This window comes from Euprymna scolopes, chromosome 13 (genome assembly GCF_053919585.1).
Source record: "Euprymna scolopes isolate OS-2025 chromosome 13, ASM5391958v1, whole genome shotgun sequence".
Classification (NCBI taxonomy): Eukaryota; Metazoa; Mollusca; class Cephalopoda; order Sepiida; family Sepiolidae; genus Euprymna; species Euprymna scolopes.
The window spans coordinates 74,711,059-74,736,880 of record NC_136494.1 but is presented as its reverse complement, the minus strand read 5'-3'; the positions used below and the strand labels follow the sequence as shown (position 1 = coordinate 74,736,880).

General features: G+C 36.6%; 1 protein-coding gene across 1 annotated transcript in view; it reads left to right on the top strand.

Moving 5' to 3' along the window:
- LOC145292074 (uncharacterized) overlaps positions 1–25,822 on the top strand; it is a 547,340-nt gene that overhangs the window by 457,681 nt on the left and 63,837 nt on the right. The gene's annotated exons all lie outside the window — the stretch shown is intronic.

Below are 25,822 nucleotides of genomic sequence, written 5' to 3'. Positions count from 1 at the left end.
ACTTGTACACTGTTACCACCCAAGTACGATATAAAAATATATTAATTACATCTGACAACTAATATTACCTGTCGGAGTTTGATTGATATATTTTTCAATTATTTAATAATACTTGACCGACGACGGGTGCGAAAACACAAGAGCACGCCCAAAGATCACATATATAACTGACCGCCAGAAAAAAACTATTTACAGAAAAGCATAAGAAACAGTCACGTGACTATGCATTAAACTGCGTCCTTGCGATCAACATTGTTTATTGTCTAATTTAAAAGGACGTTTTCGAGTCAGTGACTACATTTTTAAGGTTGGGGTTTCTGTCGAGAAAAACTGTCGGAAAAAAAACAACAACAGAGACTTAACGCAGCCATTGAGTTATCGCTTTTCTCGCACCTTTAGGCTTGGAAAGTTGTTGTTCATTTAACAATTCTCACACATGGTGTTACGCTTACATACCCCAAATAACAAGCAACCAATACACAAATGCTTAAACTGTCGCGCCCATATTCACACACTTATAAAAACTAGCATGGAAACACATTCATATTATTACTTCTATTTCTAACTGAACTTTCTATGAAAAGTCAACATTTCCAATATACATGTCGCATACGCATATAAATATTTTATTTTCGTTGACTAATGTGTTCCATTACACGAACTCATCTTTTATCTGCTTGTATCCATTTTTATATTACTATCTTACTAGCAGGGTAACCCGAGGTTTTCCGGGATCGAATTAAGATAAACGAATGCTTCACACTACCATATTATTTGTCATCGAAGTTGGTGAAATCGTTCATTTTCAATCAAATCGATTGATTGCCTGCTTAAGTTAGGGACACATCGTGGTATACCGGAAGAGAGCTCACACCTCTTGCAGTGACTTAGTTAACAATATATTATAGTCTACATTGCACTGTAAGGAACTTAGTGTTGATGTTTAAAATTATTTTTTGTATATTAAAGTTTAAAATGCAAAAGTCAAGTATCATGGGCCAATTATGGTCTAATCAGAAACATTTCTTTCGAGCGCGTCCCTGTCATATTAAAACCATTACAATTTATTTTAGATGCCTGGCATTACTGCTTGCGCGGTGATAATCACTTGAATTTAAGTTTAAAATGAAAAAGTCAATTATAATGGTTTAATTGTGCTTTAAACAGAATCATTCATCTCGAACACACCCCTGTCATATCAAAGTGCATACTGTTGATTTTATATGTCGGGCATCTCGGCTTGTGTGGGAATAACACTTCTCCAATGCATTTGTGATGTTAAGCTTTGTAAGTTGTTTACTTTGATCCAAAATCGCCCGTTCCTTCTTTTATCTGTTTATTTCGATTATCGATTATCATTACTTATCAATGACAGCCGTTTTCGAGTCAATAGGGAACAAACTCGTACACAGACACACACACAGACAAAGTTTATTTTATATAATCGTAGAGAGTACTAATTTAATCGTCATTAGCATTTTCTATCAGATACAAAAAAGTTAATATCTTTACAATATAGTGTCTACAAGAATTAAAACTATATTTATTAATCACGTGGCCGTAGGAAACGAAGTGACGTAATTCTACTCGATACGTTGTTTTAAATATTGCGAAATAGCAATAAACTTAATATATTATTTAAAAATCCCTATTAAGTAAACACGATGTCACCAGCAATTACCGCTTCGTATTTCTCAATTCTCAATTACTCACTAACAGTCGACTAAATGTGTGCTTCAATAAACATATGATTTGAACTATCTTGACTGCATGTAAATACTTTATTTTCATTTTCAGTTGGGTAAACTCTCGCTTTGCAAAGTGCCCCATAGAATGCTAAACACGTTTTACGCTAGAAGGTGAAATCATGATGCTGTAATGACGAATTGCGCTCAGATACACCGGACGTCATCCATCAAGCCTGTCACTTAACGATATAAGAAATTCAGGGAAGGTTTTACGCTCGATCTGTTTTTCAACAACATCGTAGAAGCAAACATAGCTGTCAAAAAGTTAAAAAAAAAAAAAGTAGAAATAAATACATATATGGTGAGGATGAACACATGCAAATTGGATCAGTGAGGAAGAGTGCTTGTTTGCACGATTTTAGAAGTTAAGAGCGATAACTCTGTGCGTATTCTTTAAGGATTGTCTATCATACACTAGCTGGACGCACAGCGTTGCCCGGTCGTACAATACGCTTAAACATGATATTTTACTTTATGCAGATTGTGTATGTATAATTATAGAATCAATCCCATGATAAATCTTACGAGGAAAATTTGCCCGGTGGACTAATTCGCAAAACAGAATTTAAAAAAAAAATGATAATATCGTCCATCGAATCTCATCTGTGTTTGTTTACAATATCACCTCAGCGGATATTTGGGCTTCATGATCTTAAAAATAGTCTTTTTCTCTTATAGATCAAAAATTTACAGAGGGATATTTTACGTATAACTGGTCATGGTTGCACTGGGGTAACGTAAAATATTCCTCTGTATTTTTTTTTTCATCTATAATAGAATGTTTGATTAAAATAGTTTGCTCTGTTTACAATGATGTCTCTTTCACTAACTGAGACCAGAAAAGATAAAGTATATTATGCTACACTTTAGCGTTAATTCGTGTTTTTTATCAACTAAAAAAAGAAGCTACAAAGGAAAAATGTTGTAAAATCGGAAAATATTTATATTGTGGTAGATAAGAGTTATTGCGTGTACAGTAATCAATGAGATAGTATCGTAGTAATCAATAGTATTGGGGATTTGATAGAGTGTCTTACTTAAGGGGGCGGTTTGTCACGAATTTTTTTATGTTGGACTTGAAGATGTCCAAGTTGTAGTCAGGTGGGAAACAGGCAAAGGGAAGACAGTTCTACAGTTGTGCAGTTCTAAGAAAGAATCTCTGCTCATGGAATCTACGTTTGGATTTAGGAACAGATAAAGAGTGGGAAAAATTAATGACAGTAGTTTCAGCCAGACGGGTGTTTCTCGTGACAGATTGGCGAGAGGTGACCAGAGATTGGAGCTCAGACGAGCACTTGCTGTGGAAATAACGATAAAACAAAGACAGGCTCGCAACGTCTCTTCTGTGGGAGAGAGGTTGCAGGGAAGAGAAAAGGGTATCCCCCGCTAAGCCACGAAGTCTGTTTTGTACTCTGTCAACACAGGATAGGCTGTTTTAGTAGCTCCAGCCCAGATGTGGCATCAGTAATCCATCCTTGGACGTACTTGGCTTTTATACAGATAGAGAACTGCATCAGTAGTGAGATATCTTCTGGAGCGTTAGAAGGATCCCACCATTTTCCCAGCGTCATTGGCAATAGACCTGATGTACGTGTTCCATTTCAGATCAGGACTAAAGCTTGTCAAAACATGGAGCCTCCCCAAGACGAGAGCCATCCATTTCAATTGATGCCAGATTGGGATCAGAGCGTTGATAATGTAAAGATAGAAGCTTGGTTTTGGATGCATTAAAAGTAACCAGCCACCTCTTCCCCCATTGTACCACGCGCTCAAGATCAGAGGAGAGAGAATCGGAGAGAGCTTTATCATTTTAGCCTTTGCTAGAGAGAGAGCTTTATCATTTTAGCCTTTGGTAGATAGTCGTGTCATCAGCATAGATGTCAACGAATGATTTAAATATCTGTTTTGGGAGATCATTGATGTAGATCAGGAAGAGAGTTGGGCCCAGGTTGAACCCCTGAGGGACTCCAGCATTAATACTGTGGGCCTCTGATTTCTGCCCATCAACCACTGCTCTTATGAACCTATCGGAGAGAAATGAGTTAATAATTGAGAAAACATTTCCAGTGATACCGTAGCTGGAAATCTTGTGAAGTAGACCCTTATGCCATACCTTATCGAAAGCCTTCGATATGTCAAGTTCAGTTGCCCTGGAAAGGAAGCCTTTGTCTTGAAAAGTACGCTAATCCTATGAGATATAATCGTTAGCACATCTGCTGTAGATCTTGCGGAGCGTAAATCACATTGCATGTCACGAAGAAGGTTGTTTCTGCTAAGGTGGTTGACTACTTCTTTATTTAATATGTATTCCAACAACTTACTCCTGACACACAGGAGATTTATTGGTCTATACTAAGAGGAGATGGCGTTTCACTTGAATTCTTTAATACAGGGCATACTGATGAGGTTTTCCTGGGTGTTGGAAAGCACTTCTGCTTAAGATAACGCTTAAACAGTTTTGTAAGTATGGGAGCAAGTTCTGGTTGGAGCTTTTTCGGTACTATAACTGGAATGCCGTCAGTGATCGGAGGATCCCAGAGGAGATAGAACGGAACATGAACATAACTCAGGGGAAGTTGTGAGAAAAATTTCTAGAAGGCTTGCATACTGACCGGTAGTATCGGGCACACGGGTGGGTTCGTGAACAATCTGAGTGAGGTCATAGGCAATGGCAAAATCATGATAGAACCTCCCCTCGTCATCGGTCTTATTTGAATGGGTCAGCCATTCCACACTGTTGACATTGAAGTCACCGCAAATGTGAATGTTAGCCGAAGGATGAGCTGACAGTATGTGATCAATTTTCTCAGATATACTCTTAAAGATAGTAACCCCACTGTTGTAGAGGCGATAGAGGGCAAATATAAATGCAGTGTTGTAAGCTAATGCAACCCGGAAGCACATATAAGGTAAATTAGGGTCTTCTCTGGAGATATCCTTAACACATGAAAAACCATCTTTAATGTAGGCAAATACTCCATGCCCATGGCGATCTTGGGTGTCAGATTTAGATCTTAAGTTAGAGTATCCTTTAATTATGAACTCATCTAGGGAAGTGGTCGGCCCTATGCCAGTTTCGCTTAGAAATAATATGTCCGGTTTCGTCTCCTGTAATTGTGTTCCAACCTCTGGAAGGTTGGAACGTAGACCCCTGATATTGGATAAGGAGACATGGTAGTAGAGGTCTTCGTTGGAGGATGGGGTTCTAGGTTTATTCGTGTTTTTTTTTTTGGAGGTGGGGGAGATTTGTCATGTTGAGGTTTTGGGGTTTGTGGAACAGGTTGATAGACTTGGTTGGAGTAGGACAGAGAGGGAAAGTAAGAGAGAAAAAGAAAGGAATTTTTACGTATAACGTGTGAAAACACAGTTTTATTGAGTAAATATATTAGTGCTAACAGCTTATTTCCTAGATTACGACATGTTTTATTGGATTAAGATAAGTAGAATTTGTCGATGACTATAGAAAAATAATTTAAATAAATATATGTCAAAATAAAACTAATCCTGGATATGAACTTAAACTATATCCGATGGTGAGACCTCAGCTTGTGGGTTTTGGGGAGTGTGGAACCACCCCTTAATTGCCATTGCTATCAGATCCACTCTGACCTGGATTCGGCATTAAATAACCTGAAAAGGGTTGATGTGCCGTAAGACAAAACAACCAACCAAATAAAACTATCTATACTCCTGTAAATTTGGGTTGCTTTTTGTATTGATATTCATATAAAATCCCCATTTTTCTATTTATTTCAAAAGAAAATACAACTTTCTCATATATGGGTCGTGGAATTGCATTCATCTAGCTAATTTGCATATTTTTTTAACATTCATTTTAATTATTCCTTATTGGTTTGTTCGGTTTCTCATCGGATGATAATCTTTAGTTAACTATTACGTGAAATTATATTTATGCAGATATTCTACATTATTTATAACGATATGAGTTTACCTTGCGTTATATTTGCGTATAAAGCTTATAGTAAACACAAACGCCGTTGTATATATATATATATATATATATAAACCTAACAGCCAGCCATGGTTCTCCCCAGAATGTGCTGCTGCTATCGCGCACAGAAATCACTTTTTCCATAGCTACCAACGTAATAGATGCACTGAGACTAAAGCTGCTTTCAAGACTGCGAGCAACCACTGTAAAAGAGTAATAAAAAATGCAAGAGAGCTATATGCCCAGTCTATTAAATCCAAGGTAGCTGATCAACCGCGTGGTTCCCACCAGTTTTGGCAAATACCAAATAGGATCCTGAACAGAAGTGTGCGTTCTATCCCAACCATTATCAATGGACCAGAGGTCATCTCGTCAGCGTTAGACAAGGCCAAACTATTTGCAAAGAACTTTGCAGCTAATTCTACCCTATGCGTCGAAGGCATTCACCTCCCCATATTTCCTCCTATAACACAGAACAAGCTAGGTAACATACAAATATCCGTGCATGAGGTCGCCAAGCTAATCAAGTACCTAGATTCCAGTAAAGCAACTGGCTCTGATGGCATCCCAATTATAGTGTTAAAAAAGCTTCAACCAGAACTTGCTCCCATACTTACGAAACTGTTTAAGCGCTGCCCTAAGGAGAAGTGCTTTCCCACTCCCTGGAAAACCTCATCAGTTTGCCCTGTATTTAAGAATTCACGTGATAAGTCATCTCCCTCTCAGTACAGACCAATAAGTCTCCTGTGTGTAATGAGTAAGTTGCTTGAATCCATATTAAATAGAGAAATAGTCAACCACCTCAGCAGGAACAACATTCTTAGTGACAGAACATGGTTTCCGCTCTGCAAGATCTACCGCAGATGTGCTGACGGTTATATCCCACAGGATTAGTGAATCTCTTGACAAATGCTTCTTTTCTAGGGCAATTGCTCTTGACATATGAAAGGCCTTCGACAAGATATGGCATAAGGGTCTACTTCACAAGATTTCCATCTACGGTATCACTGGAAATGTTTTCCCAATAATTAAATCATTTCTCTCCGATAGGCTCATAAGAGTAGTGGTAGATGGACAAAAATCGGACGCCTGCAATATAAATGCTGGAGTCCCTCAGGGGTCAATCCTAGGCCCAACTCTCTTCCTGATCTACATCAATGACCTCCCTAAACACATACTTAAATCATTCGTTGACATCTATGCTGATGGCACGACCATCTACGGCAATACATCAAAGGCTGTAAATGACAAAGTTCTCTCTGATTCTCTCTCCTCTGATCTCGAGCGCGTGGTTCAGTGGGGAAAGACGTGGCTGGTAACCTTTAATGCATCCAAAACCAAACTCCTATCCTTACATCATCAACGCTCTGATCCCCATCTGGCATCAATTGTGATGGATGGCTCTCGTGTGGGTGAGGCCCCGTGTTTTGACAAGCTTCTGGGTTTGACCTTTGCTTCTAATCTGAAATGGAACACGTACATCAAGTCTGTCGCCAAGGTCGCTGGAAAGATGGTGGGATCCTTCTGCCGCTCCAGAAGATATCTCACTACTGATGCAATTCTCTATCTATATAAAAGCCAAGTACGCCCAAGGATGGAATACTGTTGCCATATCTGGGCAGGAGCTGCTAAAAACAGCCTATCCTGCCTTGACAGAGTACAAAATAGACTTCGTGGCTTGGTGGGGTATGTCCTTTTCTCTACCCTGCAACCTCTCTCCCACAGAAGAGACGTTGCGAGCCTATCCTTGTTTTACGTTATTTCCATGGCAGGTTCTTGTCTGAACTCCAATCTCTGGTCCCCCCCTCGCCAATCTTTCACGAAAAACACCCGTCTAGCCGAATCCACTGTGAAAAATTTCCCCCACTCTTTATCTGTTCCTAAATCAAAACGTGGATTCCATGAACAAAGCTTCTTTCTTAGAACTGCACGCCTGTGGAACTCTGTTCCGTCTGCCTGCTTCCCACCGGACTACAACTTGGATGTGTTCAAGTCAAATGTTAACAAATTCCTAATGAACCGCCCCCTTAAGTAAACACTTTATCAAATCTCCACACTAACGTAATGTACTTGCAATAACCTTTATCCCTGAGTGGCTTCCGGGCCTTGATAGGTGGTGATCACTGTGTGAATATATATATATATATATATATATATATATATATATATATATATATGGTTCCGTAACTGCAACCAAGGTAAATGTTTTTCTCATGTTTTTCCCGTTAGGGATCCCCGCTCTTTTTTCTTTCTATTCAAAAAATGCTACATTGCCGAAAGTGTGTTTATTCATAAAGTCTGAAAGAATGCTGGTTTTTGAAAATGTTCAAACAATGTAATGCTTGAAATTGCCGATCTGGACATTGAAACAAATGAAATACACTTTTTGTTGCCATGAAAACCTTGTCTTGAAGTCTTGATTTATCACACATTATATATATATATATATATATATATATATATATATATATATATATATATTGCCTACCAAATTCATCTTTCAGTTTTCTTGTCTACATTCACGAAACTTCATATATATATCATTGAATTCCATGCAAATGGTTATATTCCGGTTGTAGCCGGGGAAAATCGATGCAAAATTGTGAAAATTAAAAAAAAAAATAGAATTTGCCACGTGAAGGTCGAACGGCGGTATTATGAATATGCATGCGTAAGGTAATAGCTATTGGGTAATATTTTAAATTTTAGTTTGGCAGCGAAAATATCTTCCTTTTTCAGGCATTAACGGCAAAAGAAAAATAAATTATGTCTAAACGTTTTAGTTTTGATTCTTGGTCGTGGCGCACGAGTAATTTTTTTTTTAAATTTAAATCATTACTATATAATGGGTCCAAAATAATACAATAAGAAATAAGAAATCTGCATTTATCAAAATATCATATTAAGCAGATTTTATTACCGGGCAATGCTGAGCGGCTTGCTAGTTGGTATATAAACATACTTGTCATGTTTTCACAAAAATCCTCACTCTTTATTTGTGCCTAAAACTAAACGTAGATTCCATGAACAATGCTTCTTTCTTTAAAAAAAAAAAAGCTTCAATTGTAAATTGTTAGCTATTTTTCTTTTTTCGCTAGTCAGCCGGTCGGAAGGATTTACGTTGAGAAGGCACGAGTGGAGTGATTCATCGCAGCACTGTCCGTGATAGTACTTGTAAAAAAAAAGACATGGATTCAATACTGCCGAGATGTGATAGGGCCATGAGGTTGGTAGATAGATTAAGTTAGAAATTCTTTGAAACAATTCTCCATTTATTTTCACACATTTATGTCACAGCACTATTGCTTAATATGACAAATGTGGCATAGGTAATTATTTTATAGCCGTAAGATAATTCAAAAGTGAATATCAAACCTCCATATTTAAAGTTGCGTAACCAAACATTTAACTATATATATATATATATATATATATATATATATATATATATATATATATATATATATATATATATATATATATATAATGTACAGGAGACAATAAAGGACTCTTGATTATAACTTACAAGAATTTATTCTTCGACAGGATACTCAAAAAAGAAATATAAACATTTCCTTAATCCGCGGAGTTTCAAAGAATGTATTTCTTTCATCAGAGGAAAGGTATTTGCAAATACATAAATATTTGTGCATATAAATGTATGTATAAAAATCCAACTGTCTCATATATATATATATATATATATATATATATATATATATATATATATATATATATATATATATGAATGATATTTAAGTTCACTTCAAAAATTACATTTTTTTCCAGGAAAGCAGATTTGCAGGACGACTGTAGTGTGCGTGTTATGCGTGGACCTGAATGCGGTACAGATCACTTTTTGGTACGCGGGAAGTTGAAAATCTGTATAAGGAGGAAGTGTAGGTTGGGTGGTGTTGGGATTCCAAGGTGGGTTGATGTGTCCAAGCTGGATGATCCAAGTGTACGTGAAAGCTTCGGTCCGTAATTATTTCTGCTGATTTTGATGGGTCGTGGGCGCATTTTAAAAATGCAATCTATGAAATAAGTGTAGATGTTCTTTGCTTCCGCAAATCTAAACATCAGGATTGGTTTGATGATAATGATTCTGATACTACTCAAGTCTTAAGTGCTAAAAATGGGTTGCCCCATAAGATGTTGTCTGCCTCTCATGGAGGTCGACAGTCCTTTCAACAGTCACTTAAGGCAAACAAGGGTATTCTCCAAAAACGACTCCGCCAAATGAAGAATCAGTGGTGGGCTAAACTCGCCAACCAAATCTAGATGGCTTTTGATTGTAAAGACCTCAAACGTATGTACCATTTGCTTAAAAAAGCTTTTGGTCCTCAAACACTATCTACATATCCCCTACTCTCAAGTGATGGAATTGCCCTTATAAAGGATCCTAACAAGATTCTACTTCGTTGGACCGAGCATTATTCTGATCTCTTTCACAACCCCTCTAATGTTGATGAGGACGCCATCAATGAAGTTTTATCACAACAGAAGTTTATCCATGAAATGTCTGTGTTCCCATCTGAGAATGAAACTAGAGATGCAATCAAGGAAGTGAACGGCTTGATGGTATTCCTGTGGAAGTCCTCTTACATGGGGGTGATAAGTTTGTTCATGAAATTCTTCATCTTATCACTGATGTCTGGAGGGTTGCCCGTCCATCGGGATTGGGTTGATGCAATTCTTATATCACTGTACAAGAGAAAGAGGCCCAGGACCGACTGTGGAAATTATCGTGGGATTAGTTTGTTGGAAGCAGTTGGCAAAGTATTTTCCAGAGTTCTACTCAATAGATTGTTAAAGTATATTTGTCCATCCGTCAATACAGACAGCCAAAGTGGCTTTCGTCCGGGCAGAGGAATCACGGACATGATCTTCTCTGCTCGTCAGTTGCAGGAGAACTCTACTGAACACCGTGTTCCGCTTTAGCAGGTTTTTGTTGATTTGACTAAGGCTTTTGATACGGTGAGCAGAAGTGCCCTATGGATAATTCTGGGGAGGTTCGGATGCCCACCTCAATTTCTACGATTACTCAGGGAGCTCCACACTAATATGAAAGTTCGCCTTCAATTCAACGGATGCCTGTCGGAACCCATCTCGGTTTACAATGGTGTGAAGCAGGGTGATATCCTAGCACCTACACTTTTTTATTTATTTTGTAACTATGTTATCGTATGCCTTTAGGGAATTTTCTCTAGGTGTTTATTTGCGTTTCAGAACCACAGGTAGGGTCTTTGATCTTCGTCGTTTTCATGCTTCTATAAGGAGCTTTCAGCACCTGGTTCGTGAATTGCTTTAGGCGGATGACGCCGATCCGGTGGCCCATGGTGAGAGGGATATTCAGGGTAGCATGGATCTGTTTTCGGGAGCCTGTGCGTCTTTTGGGCTTACTATTAGTCTTAAGAAGACTAAGGTCATGTTCACAACTCCACCCGGTAGTTTGTATGTGGAACCAGATATTTTTGTCAACAACCAGAGACTTGCCGTGGTTGACACATTTGTGTATTTGGGTAGTACTCTCTCCAGAGATGGAACCCTGGATGCTGAGGTCAACTACAGGATACAGCGTGCCACTAAGGCTTTTGGTGGCTTAGAGAAGCGAGTATGGTCTGACAGGGGTGTAACTATTCATACAAAGATCAGTGTCTATCAATCTTGTATTTTACCATCCCTGCTTTACGCTTCTGAGGCCTGGACAACTTATGGTAGACACATAAAAGTCATGGAAAGAGTGCACCAGAAATTCCTGAGACACCTTCTGGGCATCAAGTGGAGCACCTTTATACCTGATATGGATGTTCTCATGCGGGCTGACGTACTTGTATCGAGAAGTTGATTATACGCAACCAGATCAGGTGGGCTGGACATCTGACAAGGATGGACGACAATAGATTGCCAAAGCGCCTGTTCTATGGTGAAATTACACAAGGAAAGCGTCCACAACATAAACCGAGGAAACACTTTAAGGATAACATCAAAGATAATCTTAAAGCTCTTGGTATTTACGTGTTCAGTTGGGAAAGTGCTTCCAATGATCGTAAAACGTGGCGCTCCTTGGTCTATCATGGCTGTGATAGTTTTGAGAAGAAAAAATATGAGCATGCAACAATGAAGCGTAATATCCGGAAGAAAAATCTGTCAGATATATCATGTCTGGCGGAGGATTTCATGCAGAACAACCCCTGTGATTTATGCAGTAAAATGACTTTATCCGGAGCTGGCCTAGCTAGCCACAAGCGTTCACATGGAGATCAATCTTTCTTTGATAGAGAAAACATTGCAGGAAACACATGTTCTTTTTGCTCTGTGGTTTATAAATCGATTGGAGACCTGAAGCGTCATATGAGCGTCCACAGTAGAGCAGCACCAGTTGGCATCCCTCAATCTCATTTTAAGTGTGACCTTTGCAACAGACTGTATAAGAGCAGGGGTAGCCTAAATCAAAACGTAGATTCCGTGAACAAAGCTTCTTTCTTAGAACTACACGCCTGTGGAACTCTGTTCTGTCTGCCTGCTTCCCTCCTAAATGTAACTTGGATGTCTTCAAGTCCAACGTAAACAAATTCCTCCTGATGAACCGCCCCCTTAAGTAGACACTCTAAAATATTCACACTAACTTACTCTACTTACAATAACCCTTATCCCTGAGTGGCTTCCGGGCCTTGATAAGTTGCGACCACCTTGTAATGTATATATATATATATATATATATATATATATATATATATATATATTTTATTGACGATTGACTATTTTCTTACTCTAGCGAATAATCAACCTAACGGATAATCACATAGAGAAAGAGAATCGTGTTGTGTTGATTGCACGTAGCAGTGTAAGCGACACAGTGATTATTAGCGAATTGTTTATCTCTTTGTTTTTTTGTTGTATGTTTCTTCTCAGAAATTTTATATGTAATTAAATTATATGAACATACATGAAAATGAATGAGTAATCAACAATAAAGCAAGGGAGAGATGGTCTTCTTCTGTCAAGAAGTGACAATCACCATATATATATATATATATATATATATATATATATATATATATATATATACAGGAGACAATAAAGACTCTTGATTATAACTTACAAGAATTTATTCTTCGACAGGATACTAAAAAAAGAAATATTAACATTTCCTTAATCAGCGGAGTTTCAGAGAATGTATTCCTTTCGTCAGAGGAAAGGTATTTTCAAAAGTATTAAATGAACCTACAAGTAAGTAACAGATCTTACATGATAACAAAAAGTGAAGCAGAGGGAATAGTGTGAATGGATAGTCTGGTGAAGGGTAAAATACAGCTCGGCTGTCGAGAAAAAATTATTGCATCGACAGCCGAGCTGTATATTTGATCCATTTCTGTTTTACGGACATTTTATCTTTCTATTAATAATATATTGGAATTCTTTCCCTTTTCCTTGTACCTATTTGTGAATTATTCCACGGATTTTTGCCTTTTGGATTACTTTGGATCATCTTCCAATTACGCGGTTCCCTTGGATTTTACTTGTACTAATGGAAATTTAACTAACTTTCTTGGATTCTGCATCTTTGGATTTTACTGTCATTGGGAATTTTACCCTTCACCAGACTATCCATTCACGTGAAATCACGTTTTTATTCACCCTATTCCCTCTGCTTCACTTTTTGTTATCAAGTAAGATATATTACTTACTTGTAGTTTAATTTAATACTTTTGCAAGGAAAATGTGATCGCGCATTTTGCTAAATCCTACCCTCTGATGAGAAGGAACGCATTTTTTCGAAACTCCGCGGATTAAGGACTATCCACTTATTTAGTGTTTCATTTTTAAAATTAAATATGTTTTTAAATCTTTTCAAAGTGGTTTTAACATGTTTTATTAACAACTTGTTCTGATATATTTATATATATATATATATATAAAGAGATAGATGTATAAACTGAACGATATAGATATATAGTAATCAACTAATAGCTATTTAATAGTATAATATGCACCAACATCTCAAGACTTATTTTATCAAAACCCAAGTGATCACTTTCATACGAGCACATCCACTAGTGTTTGACTTCAGATTACTTAATTCTATATGTACCAATGGTAATAAAAGCACGTGTGTGCAAACATTGGCACAAAACAACATTTTGTTCATTATTTTTGTTCATTATTCTCTCGATCGGAATGCCATTTCAAAAAGACTCTTCGTAAAGAAAACCTCCATTTTTTTCCACTGATTATAGATTCAATATTTGTTTTCATGCTAACGATTGCCGGCGACATAGATTATACATCGATCATACCCTTTCATTTTCTTCAATCATATGTTTCTTTTTATTTTTACCAAGAATTGCGTTGTTTATACCAAATAAAACGACAGAAGAAAAGTTCAATAAGAAATAACAAATCATTTTTGGTTTTCTTTCAAATTTAAATTGATTTTCTTAGAACAGTTGGAGGCAATCATTTAGTAACGGTGAAATTCGCTCATATGAAAGACAAACACGGATCCTAGACGAAGGAAAAGAAATTAAAAATAAAATTTAAAAAAAATGGTTTCATATTAGAAGAACGGTTCCTTTGAGAAATACTGTTTGTATTTGCTTTACCGGCACAAACAACCCACAATATTCGCTTTTCTCTGATACTCGTCTATTCGTGTTACCCATTGTTTTATATCTGCCATTTTGAATGTCCCTTTTCGTATAACGAAGCGGAGCGTTATCTTGGTAACATAGCGCGTATGGGCGCATGTAAGAAAATCAGCAGCAGAAATAAGTAGCTGACTAGTGAACATATTAGCAGCTGTTAAAGCATGTACTCATAATGGCACATGTGCACCGCTGACGTCATGGGGAGAAAAGGGAGAGAAAAATTTTTTTTAAATAAAAAATACAGCACGTTATCGAGCAAAAACGCAGAAGCTAGTTTCGTGCTTGGGGAAGATAGACGTTCAAAGCCCCCGAAGTCACATGGTATATAACAAAGCGTTGTAAGATACATACGTGTGCGAAAAGACTTTTACAAGATAATGAAAGGCGTTGTTTTGGAAGAACCACGAATAAATGCACTTTAAAAAATGCCAAGTCGTTGTTTTTTCGGTCTTTTTATTCTGTTTTTTTTTGTGCCTTTGCAACGGTACCAGACAATATGTGGCCTCGAGAGGTTTAAAACGGAATGACCCGGCTAAAAAAATAACGGCAACCTTACATTTGGATGTCCAATTTTTTCTTTTATATTGTCATGCCATAATAAATAGCGGGTGTTTATTTGCCGCGTCGGAAATTAAAAAATGATTATTTTATATTTATGTACATCTAAATATGTGCAACAAAGTGCTACCTCGCTTGACAATAATCAACAAACTCGGCTACGTTTCCCTGGTACTTCCTCCGTGATATTTAAAAAAATGTTTTCAGTTCCGTCAGTGTTGTTTTCTCTCACTTTGGCGATTGCCATTTAGGCGAGCACGTGTTCAAAAGTATTACCCCCCCCCAAAAAAAAATAATACCAACCGTAATATTTTCGAGGTCATGTTCCTCAGTCGGTTTATCAATTCATTTTATTATCTCAGCTTACAAAAGCTAACCCACACGGGTCCAAGCTGCACCATGCCTTCAACTATCCAAAACTTATCGGACAAAGGCCTATTTGACCTCTGGTTGACCTGTTCCTTTGTGTGTGCTCTATTTAGCCTGGATATCTAGTTACTTGACCTGCTTTAAATCTAGGTTAGGTTTTTATGTTAGTTTATATATAAATATATATATCTACATACACATATATACACACAAATATATATATGCACACATATATATATATACATATATATGTACATACATATATGTGTGATCGTTTATGTATATTTATGTTTATTTAATTTATTTATTTGTTTATTTTCTATTGTTTTTGTTAGTTTTAAAACTACCAAAGCTCACCCACACTGGTCCAAGCTGCAACATGCCTTCAACTATCCAAAACTGGCATCTGCCTTCAACTGTCACAAATTAATGTGGTTAAACTGTAACTAACTGTGGCAAACTCTTGGAAAATTTACTGTTATTCGTAAACTTGTCCGTAACCTAAATCTAAATATATTGAAGTGTGACTCTGATCTTTTGGGCCAGGTACCTGGCATACAGTGATCAACAATCCTATTTCAGCGGCCTTTGTGTCCCTCGTAAACAACTTCGTCTGTATTGTCTTTTTACTAAGCTGATTTATTTAAGTTTTGTATTGTTGATAAACTTATTTCTTTTTAATATAATTTTTTTTCTTAATTTCTTACGCTTTCGGAGAAAGTTGATTGTATCACAGATATATGTATATGTGTATATATTTCTATTATACAATTAATGTCTAATCGAATAACTCAGCCATTATGAATAAGTGACAGAGTTGCTAGAAGTAAGGTGGCATATTATTGATTATTTTATATAAAAAAGGAGGAGAAGTGAAAATTTGTTGTTTTTAGCAATTACTATATAACAATTCAAAAATGTTCAATTACTTTGGAGTATTTTAAATGTATACTAGAGGAAATTGTAGTATGGCATACTATTTAAAATGTAAAAAAAGTTATATTAGGATTAATTAGTTATTAAACAGTATTTATGAAAGACTCTAAGTATTTAACCAGCTCTTGTGCTCTTGTTCCGTCATTCATAACTGGATAGAGGTCCTAAGTAATTCGCAAATGTATATTTCGGTCGCCCACACTGAGGATTGAAATATACATTTGCGAATTACTTAGGACCTCTATCCAGTCATGGCTGACGGAACAAAAGCACGCTAACCCCGTGAAGTAAATAAAGAGTTCCGCTCGAAATTCCGTTCAAATTCCCGAGTTCGACAGAAACATTCCCGAGTTCGACAAAATACACCTGAAGAAGATCAAAGGTTATATCGACCGAAACGTTGTGAAAATCACACTCAAGATGCGAACAGTAGTCCGATGAATAATGATACATATAAGCAATCCTCATCTCAAAAATTCAGAAACGTCAGATGACAGTCTTATTGTCTACTTTCTTAGCCAAGATGTCCTGATAGTTGCGATATCAGTAGATACAAAAAACAAGAGTATCTAATTACTACGTAACAAGTGAATTTATCCACATTTTTTTCTTTTGAGATAGCAGACTACAATCTGCCAAAAGTTACTCTAATTGATTGGCCTGTAATCAAAACTCCAAACTGCTTTTTTGAAAACCCCATGAATACTTATTTCTCATCCTATTCCCATTTTTCCTCATCCCAAGAAAAACCAGCTTCCGTTTCGATAGCATGAAGAGAAATAGAGATCACCAAAAATTTATTTGATAAAAAATCGTCGTGCATTTTTCATCATCTTTTTTTTATTTCAATAAAAATATAAAATGTTTCCGATGTAGAAATGAGAAATAGGCTTCTTTTTTTCTTCCGATAAGGAGATTCCATATTTTAGGCGCACATTGGCCAGAAAATCAACTTTCTAAAGTTAATGCAGTTCTAATGCAGGTAGAGCTACATTTTATTCAAATCCACTCTTTATTACATGTATCTTACGAAATCGAAATCTTACTTGTAGAGATTGTGACATGAAACTCATATTAAACACAATCAGATTTTGGGAAACAAAAAGAAGGGCTTGGCGATATGAAATAATGAACGAACGATTTTTTTTGTGAATTCTTAGTTAATCGTAATAGGATTGATTTATATCTCATTTGTTAATACTTTTATGCGTGTCGGACTATTACCGTTATTTTTATAGGTGTTGTTTCACCACTAGCTCACCCTCTGTCTTTCTTCAGGTAACATTATGCATTTCACGATATCCTATTTGATATAGTCATGCAATAAAAGGTCGGTTCACGAAATTCGCATTATTACATATTTGTCGTGTTCGTTTATCTGAATGAATAAATACTAAAGTTTATTTTTTCCATTTACTAATTATACATACCATTGTCTTCTTCGTTTTCTTCATATTATTATTATTATTGGCTCACATGGAGCTTTCACACAAGTTAACAAACGATCTGATTGGATACCTGTGATGTTCTCTGGAAGCTGAGTGACAACAAGTCTCCCCAGACGTCCAGCTATCTCCTCCACCTTCGATAGCATTTGCAAATAAATTTGCATCATCGCAACAGCCGCTTACCATTGATTTCTCGCTGGCAGTGGCCATTAGTTTATACTGGAATTTGAGTGGCACTAAGGCTTCCCAAAATCCCAGTTCTCTTCACACTTGTCCAGTGGAGGTCTAGCCAGTGCTCCCTCCGCGGTCTTTCCATCCCCCTTGACCTTCTCGGCTCTTTGGTATCACTTTTCTATTGAGGGAACGGTGATGAAACAATGGAGGGGATGCATGATGGGGGTGTAGAACTTGTAGTTCTGCAGCTTCGGCGTTCTTCATTCCCTGTAACGCTTCTTCGTTATATTGTCTTGTGTTATTCTCCGCATTTAAGGGGTTTGCTTAATATTTCAGCCGTTTTCATTATCGTTAGGCGTTGTATTTTTGCGGCTATTCCTCTGATTCCAATTTCTGCCATTTTTTTCCAGGTTTTTCAGAATTGTTCCTAGTGCTCGTACTATTATCGGTACTATTTTTATTTTCTTCTTCATCCAAATCCCTTTTAACTCTTTGGCTAGTTCTGTGTATTTGCTTCGTTTCTCCTTTTCTTTCATACTCATCCTGTGGTGGTGGTGGTGGTGGTTGTTGTTGTTGTTGTTGTTATTATTATTATTATTATTATTATTATTATTATTAATTTACTACTACTATTATTATTATTATTATTATTAGTAGTAGTAGTAGTAGTAGTATTTAAGCAAATAAAACAATCGTCATCTGAAATACAATATGTACAGAAGACAGCACGCGGCTACTTGTATGTCTAATTTTCATAATTGATTTTCAAAACAGACAAATTTTGATTTATAAATTGCTGGAGGCTAATGTAAACTGATAGATGAAAATCACGTATGTTACAAAATTTGCAAGAAATACAGAATTACAGAAAGATTAAATAATTATTCGTATCTTACTCAAATCCCAAACATTATAATTTTATAATAACTTCATTTTGTGTTGTTTGTATAAAATTATTGTCTGCGTTAACATTTGATAGAATTTCGATTCGATTCAGATCTAATATGGTATGCACACATACCATTAGCAACTCGAATTTCAGAATAATACACATGAATTATACAACACAAAATAGAAATAAATGAGAAATATATATGTAAATGAAAGAAAGTTATGGAAGAAAAAAAATGAAAAAAGATAAAGATAAAATAACTAGCAAAGGAAACTAATTACGAAAACGTAAAAATTAAAAAAAAAAGAAATAAAAAAGAGAGAAAGAGGGAGAAAGAGTAAAATGATAGAATACGCTAAAGAGAAGTAGATTAAATATTTATTTTTTCGGACTATTATCCTTACCTTCATAGTAGTTGTTTCACCACGTTCCGGCTAACTCATCCTCTGACTTTCTTAAGGTAACATGTAGCGCAGTAGATAGAGGTGTCCATCTCTACTGTTCCAGGCGAGCATTGTAGCGATTTTAATCCTACCCAAAGCGGGGCAGGGGATTTATTGGCCAAAACGTGCTAAGACAAACACCATTGTGGTAGGAAGTAATTACTGGCGAAACAGTTACAGGACTCAGAATTCCTAACCCCTGGCGGTTAACCACCTGAAGAAGGGCTGAGTATGAGTTGACCGAAAGGTGGTAAAACAACAACAACTATAAGGATGAAGATAACATTCTGAAAAAAAAAAATGAATACACACATTATGAAGCCTCATTTCAAAGGAATCCAGAAAAATAAAAAGTAAATTGAATTTAAAAGAAAAAAAAATGACAAACGAAAATATATAATGAGAACGAAAAATCGTAAGGCAAAAGGAAAAAAAAGTGAAGGGAAATAAGAGTGAGAAAGAAAGAATTATAATCGAAAGAAAGGTAATAAAAGAAGATAAAGAGCAAGAAGAGAGAAATGAAAAACGAAAAAAAGGAGAAAGCATTCGAAAAATAGAAATTGGAAAAACCTAGAAAAAAACATAGAAGGACAGCAAAAGACAAGGGGAGATAAGTGTAGTGGAATTGAACAACAACATTAGGTAAATTGATTATGTAGTGAAAGTAATTAAGAAACGACTGCACCTCCCTCTTTCCTGTCGGGTGACGGAATGAGGGAAAGAAAGAGAAAGAAATAGACCTTCGTTCGTAGAAGGCGCAGTAATATACATATTACATTAATTTGCATCAGAGGGCAGCCACTATTATGAAAAGGACGAGTTGGAAGCACGACAGGCAGTAAGTTTTTCGACAGTTGATAGAGGGAACGGACGGTGGAAAATTACAATTGAATTCAGTCTTGAGAAACAAATTTGAATTTCCTTTTATTTTTCATTCAATAAGAATAAAGACAATGCAACGACAACGGAAAGACAACTAAAATATGAAAAAAACATCTGGGAAGAAAAAACGAATAGGGAATGTTAGTAAGAACATAAACATAAAAAAGGAGTGAAGAGGAAATGGGATGAGAAAAGAAATACAGAGATAGAAAAGAGGGATCGAAATAAATATAAGCAAAACGAAATATTAGGTTAGTGCAAAAAATAATGTCGTTTTTAGTCGCGTGCAAGCGACTCTATAAGTCACTCGGTCGGTCGGCCGGTCGGTCGGTCTGTCCGTAACACTTTTCTGCTTTGCCTTTTTGGTTAAAATCAAAGGTCTGTTGTTAATGGGTGCTGTTCTTAGCTCTTTAAGCTTTTCTTGGCCTTTTCGACAAGATCGAAGTGTAGTATCTGTTGCGGCAGATACTGCAAGCAAAGACCATATCTGTGGGCAACCTCACATATAAGACCTTGGTCAATGTAGGGGCAACCCTTCATACCAATTGTCACTATCCAACTCCCCTACTCCCCGGGGAGTTGGTCCCCATTTCCCCCTTCACTCCTCACATTAAAAATCGGCCTTGTGCCTAATTTGCTCGGTGGGGGAGCAAATAAATACCATCTGTTCCGGCAGATACTGCAAGCAAAGACCATATGTGGGGGCAGCCCCACATATAAGACCTTGGTCAATGTAGGGGAAACCCTTCATACCAATTGTCACTATCCAGCTCCCCTACTCCCCGGGGAGTATATCCCCATTTCCCCTTCACTCCTCACATTAAAAATCGGCCTTGTGCCTAATTTGCTCGGTGGGGGAAAAAATAAATACAGTTTTGTTTGGCCTTTTGACCAAGATCAAATTGTAGTATCTGTTCCGGCATATACTGCAAGCAAAGACCGTATGTGAGGAAACCCCACTTATAAGACCTTGGTCAATGTAGGGGCAACCCTTCATACCAATTGCCACTACCCAGCTCCCATACTCCCCGGGGAGTTGGACACCATTTCCTCTTCACTCCTCACTTTAAAAATCGGCCTCGTGCCTAATTTGCTCGGTGGGGGAGCAAATAAATAACCCTTTTCTTAGCCTTTTGGCCAAGATCAATGTGTAGTATCTGTTCCGGCAGATACTGCAAGCAAAAGCCATATGTGGGGGCAACCACGCATATAAGACCTTAGTCAATGTAGGGACAACCCTTCATATCAATTGTCATCATCCAGCTCCCCTACTCCCCGGGGAGCTGGTCCCCATTCCCCCTTCACTCCTCACATTAGAAATCGGCCTTGTGCCTAATTTGCTCGGTGGGTGAGTAAATAAATAGCAACCCCACCTATAAGACCTTGGTCAATGTAGTGGCAACCCTTCATACCAATTGTCCCTATCCAGCTCCCCTACCCTCCGGAGAGCTAGTCCCCTTTTCTCCTTCACTCCTCATATTAAAAATCGGCCTTGTGCCTAATTTGCTCGGTGGGGTAGCAAATAAATACCCTTTTCTTGGCCTTTTGGATAAGATCAAAGTGTAGTGTCTGTTCTTACTACATGCTGTACTTATTCTGTGGCGGATCACTTTCCTGTAATAATTTAATGTAAAATGATCACCCACTTTACAACGAGTCAGTCTCAAAGCTATTCAAGTCATTCTCCAGATAATTCAAGTTGTTTTTGAAGGATTCCAGTTATTTTTAAGCATTCAAGTCATTCTTAAGGTCATTCAATTCATGCTTAAGTTCAGTAAAGTCATTCTAAGTCATTTTTTATTTATTTAAATCATTTTACCCCATTTTTCGGTCATTTTAGTTTATCTTTAAGAATTTCATATCAATCCTACATTCACGCATTCATTCATTACACGTTGAACGTCAAGATACGACATAATTTTTGCACCAACATTATACAACAAAGAATATAACGAAACTATGAAATAACTAATTAGAGAGATAAGCCAAGGAGAAAGAATAAAATAAACTGGAAGGAAGTATATGTAAAAGGGAAGAGAATGAAAAACGTTGTAAGAAAGAAAAACGCATATAAAAAAATAGAAATGAAAAATTTTAAGGAAGGAAAGGTTAAAGTATAAAAGAACCGCTAAATTCAAGATAATGAAATAAAAATGTTATAATAAAACGTAGTCAAGAAAAATAGTGTAAAGAAGGAAAGGGTAAATAAACAGATAAGCATTTGTATCGGACGAGAAAAGAATGATATTGAAAGAAAGAAGCAAGAAACAGGAGAATAAAAGAAAAGAAGAAAAATCTAAAAGAAAGCAAATGTAAACCAATACAAATACAACGAGAGGAAAGGAAAACAAAAGAAAACGTAAATCGGGCAACTTCCATGGCTTCAAGTTTAGCTGAAGGTTAAATCCATCGAGTCCAATTAAATTACGATTCGATCGAACTAATTGACCCTCACAAGCCCCGCCCAAATTCTTAAATAAAAGAAACAAGAACAAGCATTAAAAATGCGACTAATAAAGCAATGCGTTTAGTGATGCAAATGATATTTCAATCTTAATCTTGAAAGACAAAGAAATGCTTTATTTTACATTTAATCTTTACAGAGGAAAGGAAATGGTATTTCGAATTTACGTTTACCGGACCGAACACAAATACTGTTTCAAACATAACCTTGCTTTTAAATAAATGTGCTACTTCAAGATTAATCGTGGTAGAGCAAATAAAATACGAACATAAGAGTAAAAGATCACAACTAGCTTCAAGTTTGAGCGTGGCAGCTCGATGGACGCAACTAGACAAACACTATTACAAAAATGAGTTTGGTAGATTGGCGGCCAGACATATAAAAATACTACTTTACATTTAAACGTGACAGACCGACGGTCGGACACATATAAATGTCATTTAAAGTTTGTGAACATATATAAAACGGTTGATTACAGGTGATTGGGCACATTAGGTTTGAGGGTGACCATGTTGTGACCTGAGGGAAGTAAGTTCCACAGTAACGTGTTCGAGGGATGGAAATCCTGTTTCACACATGCATAGGAAATAGAGATGTAGGATTTTCGATTGTGGTAAGGAGACGAGTTCTTGCTATAAATCTGATACGTTTGCTGATTTCATCGATAATCCTTTTCTCGACTGCGACTATTATAATATTACAATTATTTATAGCTTCTATTAGCTTGTGTCTATTTGCAATAGATTTATGGCGGACGAACCGATGGAATGCATACAGCCTTTGCGCAATGACTGTTGCACAAGTTGAAGTGAACAATTGGTGATAGTGGGACTTGTTATAATACTTCTGTGTGAGAACATATGTGTCAATGCCTGCTTTGGATCGTTCATTGGCACACAGTTCAGCAGTAAGAGAAAAGCTATTCGTTCACGGGGAATCTCTTTCCAATCAGTTATTTTGAAGCAACTTGTCATTTTTGCAACGAATCCGCAGCTTCAAGTAAAGATCTTAGGGTTATGTCAACCATTGTCACAAGATTATCAGCGTTCCCGAGTAGACAATCGCCATTTCCGTACAATCCCCATGTACTGTAGTTAGGAATAGATGTATATGTGTGGCTAGCTGATCTAAACGATCTGAGATGCGGTTCGTGAACGTGAATAATTGTGTGAGGAAATTGGCTTGGGAGAAACTATGTCTACTGATATTACATGCGTTTGTGTAACGCGACTATTGCAATGGAAATTAAAATCCCCAAAAGTATGTTGCTGTGCTTTGGTATCTTAGGAGAGTGGTCCATCTTACCATCATAGCTTCGAAATGGCATGGTCAAAAAGGTTTCTTATTTTTCTTAATTTTTCCCTTTAACTTTTACTTATTGTTCTCATGATGTAATGAAGTTTTATAATTTTTGTCCATTATTTTTCATTTAATATATTTGCTTCTCCTCTTAATAGATTCAATAGGACATGTAGAGAAAATATAAGCAATAACCGCAGTATTGTAAAGCTAATCAAGAGCACATGCAGGCCTGATCATCTGATTTTGAACCGTGCTCACCAGTTAAGGAAAAGTGGGGTTACGAATGTAAACTCCAAATCCGTGCATATATATGTCAAATTCCTTACTGCATCAAGGAAGATATACGGTCATGTAAAATTAGTTAACGGGTTCTGAAGGGAGTAGGTTAGTTTCACTTAATGCTAGGATATTCGGAGAGTTTAGTAAGAGAAATGATTTTACATAATTACTTCTAAGCCCACAGATATTTGTGGGTGTTAAGCTCAAGAGAGAAAGCGAATTGGTTTTGTTTGGGTTTTATTTCTTTGAACGTGATTTTTGGTTTTGATGTTATTTACTTTTATTTCTTTATTTAGTTTGAAGGCAGGGTGGGTGAAGCAAAGTGGGGCAGTTTGATACCAAATATGCACACAAAAGTAGGCTATTAGTCAAACATTTTGCTAGATGATTGCGGCCTCGAAAACCCCCACCCCCAAACACTTTCAATGCGCAACATGGCACTACAACTATTTCGATATTATACAACTGATGATAAAGCAGCGACTCTAGGTGTTACCACAGAGTTTGGAATCCTATACTATCAATCCGAAAACAACATTATACAAATTGCCCAAACTGTGACACTCACTTCTTAGACAAAAGCATCTCAGAATAGCACGCGTCATTGAGTTGCTCAGTTTAAAAGAGATGGGAATAACAGAGGCAATGGGCAAAATGGTATTAGTGGCGACTTTTATTGTTTTTGCTATGAAATAAGACCAAGTATTGGTTATCTCTGATGAGCCCATAATTGTATCTCTGCGCCTGACAAAAGAGAATCATTATTTTTCAAATACAAGTTTCGTTCCCAAGTGAGTCACACACTAGTGTCAGATTGTTTCAGACGTGAACCCGGCTAGGTAAGGTTTTCCGACACGTCAATCAAGAATTTACGGAAAGTGCTGCATAAAACTCGTTATTATCCGTAATGAAATCAGAGACCTGGAACGGATATTAGTCGAACCCGGTACACCGTACTACCAGTTTGTATATCTGCCTCACCATCGCCATCCACAGGTGTACGCATCTGAAATACAAATAAAAATAAATAAGAGGATAAAAAAATATTTATATAAAAAATTAAAATGTTAGCATTTTGCTTTTCTTAATGGATTCTTTTAATTTGAACCTTTCTGTTCACTTTTTTTTTTCAAATCAAATTTTAAACGGAGAAGAAATGACACATCGGAGAAAGAAGAAAGAAATGCCATTCATTACGGCCAATACTACTACTACTACTACTACTTCTACCACTACTAATACTACAATTACTACTAATAAGATTAATAATAAGATGAAGAACAATACTTGTAAAATATCACTATTAGTAAAACTACTACCATTATCACTAATAATAATACATGCACTAATGTTTGAATAGCTATCACTTAAATAGTTTGAATCTAAGAAGTAATTGTCATTAACATTGCGCCAATCACATGTCACATTTTGATGAAAACTTTCAATTCGATAAAAAAACAATCAGAGTTTTAAAAAAATCTTAATGGATTTCTTGAAACTACATTAGTACATGTGTACGCTATATTAAAAGGTTACTATAGAAAAATGCAGACGAAACAAAAGATTTTCAAACGATAGAAAAGAACGTAGTAAATTAAGAAGAAAAAAGAACATAACGTTTATTAAATGTGATAAATAGAATTAAATAAAGAAATAAAGAAAACACCACGGTAGAAGGAGTGAGCTGGTAACAGCAGAAAACAGGCGGAGCCAAAGCTAGAGAG